Here is an 8803-nt window from a genome sequence, read left to right on the forward strand (position 1 = left end):
ACTTATATTAAAACATTTTGAAATTCTAAACATGCATATTATATATTATAAAACCTTATAACATACTTTCAACGAGGGTAACATGCTTCCTATGGTGCAATTTTAAATATACATGACATACTATAGGCACATACAAGATTTATTTAATTATAACATACATCCCATGTATAAATAATTAAATACAAATTAATATGGTTTAGTTTTGGCATTCTCAAGCAAACAAAGGTCTAAATATTACAATAATAATCAAAACTGGCTCCAAAACATTTATGAATCGCTCCAACTGCCCTAAATCGAACCCAAGCCTCTCGAATCGAACCTCCAATGCTCAAAATTGGGCTGAACAGGGCAAAAATCCATCAAGTACCATCAAGCATCGAGTATGCCATCGAGTATGAGCATCAAGTACGATATCGAGCATCAAGTATGGCATCGTGTATCAAGTATTTACCAAAATACCATCGAATAAATGCAATCGGGTACCATCAAGTATGGCATCGTGCATCGAGTATTTACCAAAATACCATCGAGTACCATCGAGTATGGGGCAGTGGTTGGAAAAACAGTTTTTTGATGCTCGACCTTCTTAACTTCTTTCTTCAATTACACACCTAATTGCAACTCTAATGTCTCCAAAATTGAATTACAGACACTTAATCACATATTAAGGCCCATCAATCAAAAGCCAATTACAAGAATTACAACATAATTGAAAAGAATTCAAATGCCAAAACTCAGAAAAACCATATCAGTTCATCATTTTCATACAAACTTACGATAAAACACACCCACCAAGCATATTAACTTGAATCGAATGCTTAAATGATGCTCTGATACCAATTGTTGGAATAAAAAAATAAGCTATGGAAAGAAAATAGGATCAGTAAGCATTCTAATTCCTTAATTTTGACATCAAATAAGCATGTCACAGAGAACTAAGAGGGTTTCAACACATTCTAAATCCTGTTCAAACAACGAATTTGAGCTGCAATCTTCTCCATCCTTGCTGTGGACCACTACTAAAACTTTTCTACTATTCTCTAGGAGCCTTAGATTGAGTTGTGGGACTCAAAACCAAGCTTGAACTAAGGGAATTGGAGGAGATGTTTTCTAGTTTTTTAGCTTTGTTGATGAACAACTTCTTCACCCTAAAAAAGCTCAGGCAATTCAATAATTGCATCAGCTTTTCCACTCAATCAAGAGTAGTTTTATGGCATGACTCTCATGCAAACTGATCACTTCAAGTGATTCCAAGTCCTCCTTGAATTTGGTGGTGGAACTATGTGTAAGAAGATGACTAACGTTCTTACTTGAAAGTTGGAAAATGCAACTTTGGGATTTTTCTCATTTCAAATTCCCTTTGGTTTGCAATTGATATTAAAAAAACAAAACCTTTTTCAATTTTAACTCTTTGATTAAAATGAAACTTTATTAATTTTACAAAAATTAATTCAATAATCAATTTTTCTAATAAAATTAATATTAATAATTAATTAAACAATTTTATAATTTTATTATTTAGTATCAAATATTAAATTAATTTGTCACCAATTTCATTACCATGAATCCCTATTCATGAAATTAATATTTAAATCATATTTATATATTAATCGATTCTCAAAATACATTTAATTCTAAAATTAAACGTGTAATTATATCACATATAATTACTAATTCCAATTTGAATGTTTTAAATCAACTTATCAAGCTATTCTAAGGCTAATCCGTTTGTGATCTAGTAGGGGGACCTAATGAACCTATAGATCATGAGCTCCAACGATCCTAAATTAATTGGCTAAACTATTTACCCTGAATTGACCCCCATTCATTAACTACCGGGTCACTCCACTAAAGTTCAGTAGTTGCACTCCTCTCACTGTAGATATATTGCGTCCACTCGATATAAACATAATTAGTAAGTTAACCCTTCACAGGTTGTTCATATTAACAACTGGGTCAAAAGGCTATTTTACCCCCGATATAACCTCTTGTTGCTTAAGTCCCACTGATCCTCTAATGAACAATTGGTTTGTGATCCGATCATCAAACCGAGTCCCTCTTCGGCCAATGAGAGGGCGGGGCCCCTTACTCAAGACCCAGAGTCAGCACTTAAGGGAACCACCTCTCTACTATCCTTGAAAGCGGGTAGGAAAGAATTCCATCTTGGACCTTATGTCCTCAGCTGTCTACCCAGTGTTACCCCTGAAATGGGAGGCTTATTGAGCTGGCACTGTTAAGCCAACCCTTACCTATGCAAATCTAAGGATGATCTCGAATAAACATGAGTTCCTAGTTAGCTCAGGTTTAAGGTTAAGTTACCTAGGTCATCGTTATGAAATAGTAAGTCTTAAATAGTAAATAGTGTTATTATGTAAAAGTGACTTATTTCTTGGTTCGATCTTATGCAAAGTCATTACACAGGACGCCCCCACTCCTCATGTCATCACATGAACGAATCACGATCACTTCGTTTGTAGCACTTTACAACTCCTTGTAACAACTACAAAGTGGGCTACATTCGATAGTGTTGCCAAAATAAGTCATCCAACCTTACTCATATACTATAGATCATTTTGACTATTTACTCTAACCCGATCCGCTCTTATGTTTTCTCATAAAGTTCACGTACTCACGTAATATCATGGATCTTTTAGTTTATTAGGTTTCTTTCTAAGACGAAATAAGCAATTCATATATTCAAGAACAACATTATCGATTTACAGAATGATTTTATTGTTTACAAACCACGAGTTTTAGGATATAAAACCCAACAGGGAAGTTGGTATCTCAAAGGTGATATCAGCTATCTTCACGCCTCCTTTCGGGTCTAGGAAGACAAGGCTTGGGAGAGGGTGTGACATATGATGTTGTACACCATACTTTTTCAGCAAGGAAACGATGACTCGATTGTAGAAATGTGATCCTTGATCGTTGATGATTACCTAGGGGAAACTATATCTGCATAAGATGTTAGACTTCATGAACCCTGCAACAACTTTAGCATCATCAGTAATAATGGCCTTTGCTTCCACCCAATTGGAAATATAGTCCACTACCAATAAAATGTACCTAAATCTATAAGATGAAGGAAATGGTCCCATAAAATCTATCCCCCATACATCAAACATCTCATAGAAAAGAATAGGGACTTATGGCATTTAATTCCTACGGGACAAACCTCCTGACGTTTTACAGCGTTCACAAGTCTTATAGAGAAAATATGCATCCCTAAACAAAGTATCCCAATATAAACCAAAATCAAAGACTTTTTTAGTGGTTCGCTTAGGACTAAAGTGTCCACCACATGTATGCTTATGATAGAATTCTAAAACAAAATAACTCGTCATTAGGGACACACCTCCTAACAACCTGATCTGAACATAATTTCCATAAATAGGTTCTTCCCAGCCATAATATTTTGACTCACTATTGATTTTATCATGTTTATGCTTATTCATTCCATAAGGGAACTCACAATTAGTCAAATAATTAACAAGGTCAGTATAACAAAGAGTCATGGAAATGTCATCTACCTGTAATAACATATGGTCCGGGAAGTCTCCATCAGAACTGAGACAACCACCTTCTGCTACAAGTCTTCTCAAGTGATTGACGATAACATTTTCACATCCCTTTCTATTTTGAAGCTTCAGGTTAAACTTCTAGAGGAGAAGAACCCACCTCAACAATCTGGGCTTGGACTTCTTTTTCGACATAAGATACCGCAAAGTTACATGATAAAGAAAGACAACTACTTCAAATCCAACAATGTAAGAATGAAATTTTTCAAGAGCAAAGACAACAGCTAAAAACTCATTTTTCATCCAGTGTAGCTGCATTGTGATGGGTTCAGGGTCTTTGAAGCGTAGTAGATCAGTTGGTGTTTCTTATCAACCTTCTAGCCCAAAACCCTCCAACAGCATGGTCGCTCACGTTGTACATGATATCGAAGGGAAGATCCCAACGAGCAACCTGAATAACTGTAGCACACGATTAGGCATTCTTCAGCACATCAAAGCTTGTCTTTCATTCATCATAAAATTCAAAGGCAACGTCCTTGTGAAGAAGAGAGGCCATTGACTGAGCGATTTTACTAAAATCCTTGATAAACCAATGGTAGAAACCTGCATGCCCAAGAAAAGATTGAACCTCCCTCATGTTTGTGGGGTAAGGGAGCTTAGCAATAACATTAACTTTAGTAGGATCGACCTCTATACCATGCTCAGAAGTAATACGTCCAAGTACAATCTCATGCGAGGCATAAAATGACATTTTTCAAAATTAAGCACAAGGTTAGACTTAATACATCGCTCTAGAACCCTAGACAAGTTTGAAAAAAAAATCATGAAATGAGTATCCATAAACAGTGAAGTCACCCATAAACACCTCCATACAGCTCTCAATAAATTCAGAGAAGATACTGGGATGCTGGGAAAAACTTCTCCAAGAACTGCCTCTAGAACTCCTCCAAGGATGTAATACTCCTTGGTAGAAGGATGTAAATCCACTCCTTGGCATCTTCATTCAATGAGAAGGGGAATGTCCTCATGTTTATTTGTTCTTGTGTAACCCCGTTCAATCTCATGCCATCGCACACGACATAGAATTCCTTCAGATGCTTATACGGGTCTTCATCTGGTAGACCAAAAAATGAAGGGAGTAAGTGAATTAACCCAGATTTTAGTTCAAAATTACTTGTTCTTTCAGGATGAACAATGCAAAGAGGCTGCTGAGTGAAATCAAGTGCTGAGAGCTCCTTAAGTGTCTTTTTCACGTTCAGCCATGATTGGTGATGTGTTTCAAGGAACGCCTTCTTCTTCAGATTCTTCTTCTGGCGTGCCTTCAACACAAATATTTCTTTCAAGCGTAGCTTGCTGTCTCCTCTCTCTTCTGATTCTTCGCTCCTCCCAGTAAATTTCTACAAAATAGAATAGTCTAGACCCCTTCGGTGTCGATACAGCATCAAAAAGAGAAAATGGATTAGCAAGGAATGAAATATAAGCCCCAAAAATTAAGAAATTTGTTGCCGCCCTAGCAACGACACTAAATGTGGTAATGTGCGTTAGGTCATATCGTACCCCAAATTAATTTTCGTGCCTTACATTACTAGATTTCTTAACTTTAAAACTTATAGAATGTAATCGAAAGGGGGAGAGGGGAGTTGTGAAGATGGTTAATGTAAGTTGCATGAAAATTGAAATGCATGGAGTAAATTGAGTGAATTTTGTGTAAAAATAATCAATCGAACAAAACACCTAACTTGGGTTGGTATAGTTTATTCCATTCCCTTTTCAATTCTATCATGGAATTAATCATAAGATTAATGTGAGATTTTCGAATTAAAACTTGGCCTACTCACTTAGAATCCTAATCGGTAGTCCATAAGATCATGTTAATTTAAAGAAATAACGAGAATCCCCCACTAATCAATAAAGTAACAAGGATTAAGATTAAGGGAAACGCTAAGTCAAATAATTGATTTCATCATCTAATCAACTATTTTAGAGAGATTTATCTAGATTAGAAAGTAATGCTTATCAAATGGAACCCTAATTTGACTTTACAAGCTTACTTAACCATTGCTTCTAAGTGATTAACTACCTAATGAGTGCAAATTAGGGCTAATCAAAGCAATCAATCACACTAACATAGCTAAGTTGTCAAATTATCCCATGCAAGATAGTTGAAGAACAAATTCAAGACGAAATCTCATAAAATTCACAAGAATCTAAGCAGAATAACTACAGAAGCCTCAAGAATGAAGAAGGAATAGAGATAAACTACAAAACCCAAGCTAAGTACTTACCTCTTAGCCATAAATTATACTCTAAAACCAATAATCAAGCTCTATGATGCTAATAATGGCAAGAAATTATAGTATTCTGTGGAAGGGAGAAGGAAAACGAGCCCAAAAATGGCAAAATGGCATTATTACCTAAGCGTCAGACAGAAATCAATTTATATCAAGCGTCGTAGCATTGCAACACTGCATAAGTCATCCAAAGCGCCTCCGTCTCAAATTCAAAGTGTTGCAACCTGCCCTATTTCTTCATGAAATAGGCAACTTCCATCCCTTAGCATTGCAATGCTCCGGTTAGGCAGATTTGCAATTCTCTTGGCATTCTTTCTCTTTTTGTGCAATTTAGCTCCTATCTTGGCCATTTTATCATCTTTTCGCCCCACAAAGTTTTCGATTGCTGAAGGTAAAAAATCAGAGAGAAAGATAACAGTTCGACTTTTCAACGACAACTTCCATAAAGTTGTCGATTGCTAGAATTTGAACCGTTTGATCATGCTGAGATTTGGTCAGCCTGTTTGAAATACATAGGATCTTGTTTTGAATGGTTGGTTCATTGTTTGAAGCTTTGGATTGTCTATAATTGTTGCCGAATAGAATATGTAAAACTGGGTGATTTTCATTCTTTTTATCTCTCATATGTTCATATTTTATGTATGAAAGTATTGGTGGATAGTGAACATTTGTATGACTAATTTGGGTTCTTTTTCTCTCAATTTTATCATAATAAGAGAAGTTGACACAGGTGGACTCCTCACAAGTCTCGTGGTTTTTACTCTTCACATCGAAGGGGTTTTTCGCGTATAATTCGTGCGTGCTCTTTGTTTATAGTCTTCCAAAATTTTATTGTGTATTGTTGTCCATTATTGGTTGATTGCTTGTTGATTATTAGGTAATTCATTTGTGGTGTTTTAGTTGCTTGTTGATTATTAGGTAATTCATTTGTGGTGTTTCAGAAAACAATTATTTGGTTGATTGTTTTGGAGGAGATCCTAGTGGGTTGTTGTTCTATTGTTTTGGTCCTATCATCACTAACATAATAAACTAAGTTTTTTACATGGGTTTTTATTTTTTCTTATATTTATTCCTTTTTTTTAACTTCTAAATGAAAGATTGAAACAACTTCAACAAAGCTACTTGGTATTTTTCCAACCATATTGACAATAAGTCTTTGATTAGAGTCCATACCAAAAGTTTCTTGTGCATTGATGCTTGGATAATGGTCACAAATCAAGATAACAACATTTATTATTATAATGAGAAAGTAGAATTTGTTAGAACATAAAGAACACATGCAATAGCAGAAGAAAATGATTGATAACGTTCTAATTACATAAAACTAAGAATAAGCATGCATAAAGGTTAGAAAATGCAACCTTTGTAGAATCCACCACAATCTTCCTCTTCGTGCTAAATCGACACAATCAATGGTAAGTCCTCACTATTTTCCGATTGAAGAATACGGTGGTGGGATCGTTTTGTTAGTGAAGACAAGGAAAATTCAAAGAAGCATTAGTTTTTTTTTTTTTTTTTTTTACATTTGAAAAAGCAAACTATTTAAAGAAAAAAATTCATGCAAAATTCTATTTTGCATATCTTCTACCCCAAAATCCACTAGCATGTAATCTTTAGATGTCAAGCTTGGAAAGTGTCACTTCAAAGTCCACGTAGTTAGTGCTAATTTTTATATAAATAAAACAAACTTTTATGAAAAAACATTTTCATAATATAGAAAATAAAAATAAAGTTAAGTTATCACATTCTAAATTATTTTTGACACCTAACTTTGATTAATCACATTAATTAAATTAAAAAATACTTCCTTACTAATGTTCAAGAATATTCTACAAAATAATTAATAAATTAATTATTTAATTGTAAATTATATCTCATATAAAATACAATTTTCCCTAATACTCGAATTTGAACATTTCAAATTCTTACTTCACCTAGTTCTTCAATTTTATCTGTAGTGAGCTAGCAAGGAGACCCGATGGACCTATAGATCATGGGCTCCAACAATCCGAGACTAACCGGTCAAACTCTTTAACCTAGTTAATCAACATTCGTTAACTAACAGGACTGTCTGCTATAACCTATAGTTGCACTCCTCTCACTATAGATATATTATATGTCCATAATTATCATAATTAAGTCAACCCTTTATAGGTTGTTCGTAATAATGGCTGGGTCAAAAGTTGTTTTACACCCGAGATTATATCTTGCTCCTTAAGTCACACTGATCGTCTTATGAATAATTGGTTTGTGATCCAATCACTAAACTGAGTCCCTCTTGGGCTAATGAGAGGGTGGAACCCCTTGTTCAAGACCCGAAGTTAGCACTTAAAGGAACAACCTCTCTACTATCCCTAAAAGCGGGTAGGAATGAATTCTGTCTTGCACCCTATATCCTCAATTATCTACGGAATTCTGTCTTGCACCCTATATCCCCAATTATCTACACGGTCTTACCCCTGAAATGGGAGGCTTATTGAGTTGGCACTATTGAGCCAACCCTCACCCATGCAAATCTAACGATAATCCTGTATAAACAGGCATATATAGTTAGCTCAGGATTAAGGTAAAGTGACCTAGGTCATCGCTTTGAAATAATCAGTCTTAAATAGTAAATAACATTATAAAGTAAAAGTGACTCAATTCTTGGTCCGATCTTAAACAACAAAAAATATTAATAATTACAGAGTGGGCCGCATCTAATAGTGTTATCAGAATAAAGTACCCAGCCTTATTCATATACTATAGACCATTTTGGCTTTTACTAAACTTGATCTACCCTTATGTCTCCACATAAAGTTCATGTTTTATGTAATAGCTATGGATCTTTATTTTGTTGGATTTATACTTTACAAGTGCAGTTCACATATTCAATAATAATTTTATGGAATAAACGTCAGTAACATCTTTATTGATAATGGAATATGTTTAACATGACAAGTTGCTAGTTTTATGACATACAACCCAAAAGAATTTAGTTTCATTGTGAAG

The sequence above is a fragment of the Benincasa hispida genome, chromosome 3 (assembly GCF_009727055.1).
Source record: "Benincasa hispida cultivar B227 chromosome 3, ASM972705v1, whole genome shotgun sequence".
Taxonomy (NCBI): domain Eukaryota; kingdom Viridiplantae; phylum Streptophyta; class Magnoliopsida; order Cucurbitales; family Cucurbitaceae; genus Benincasa; species Benincasa hispida.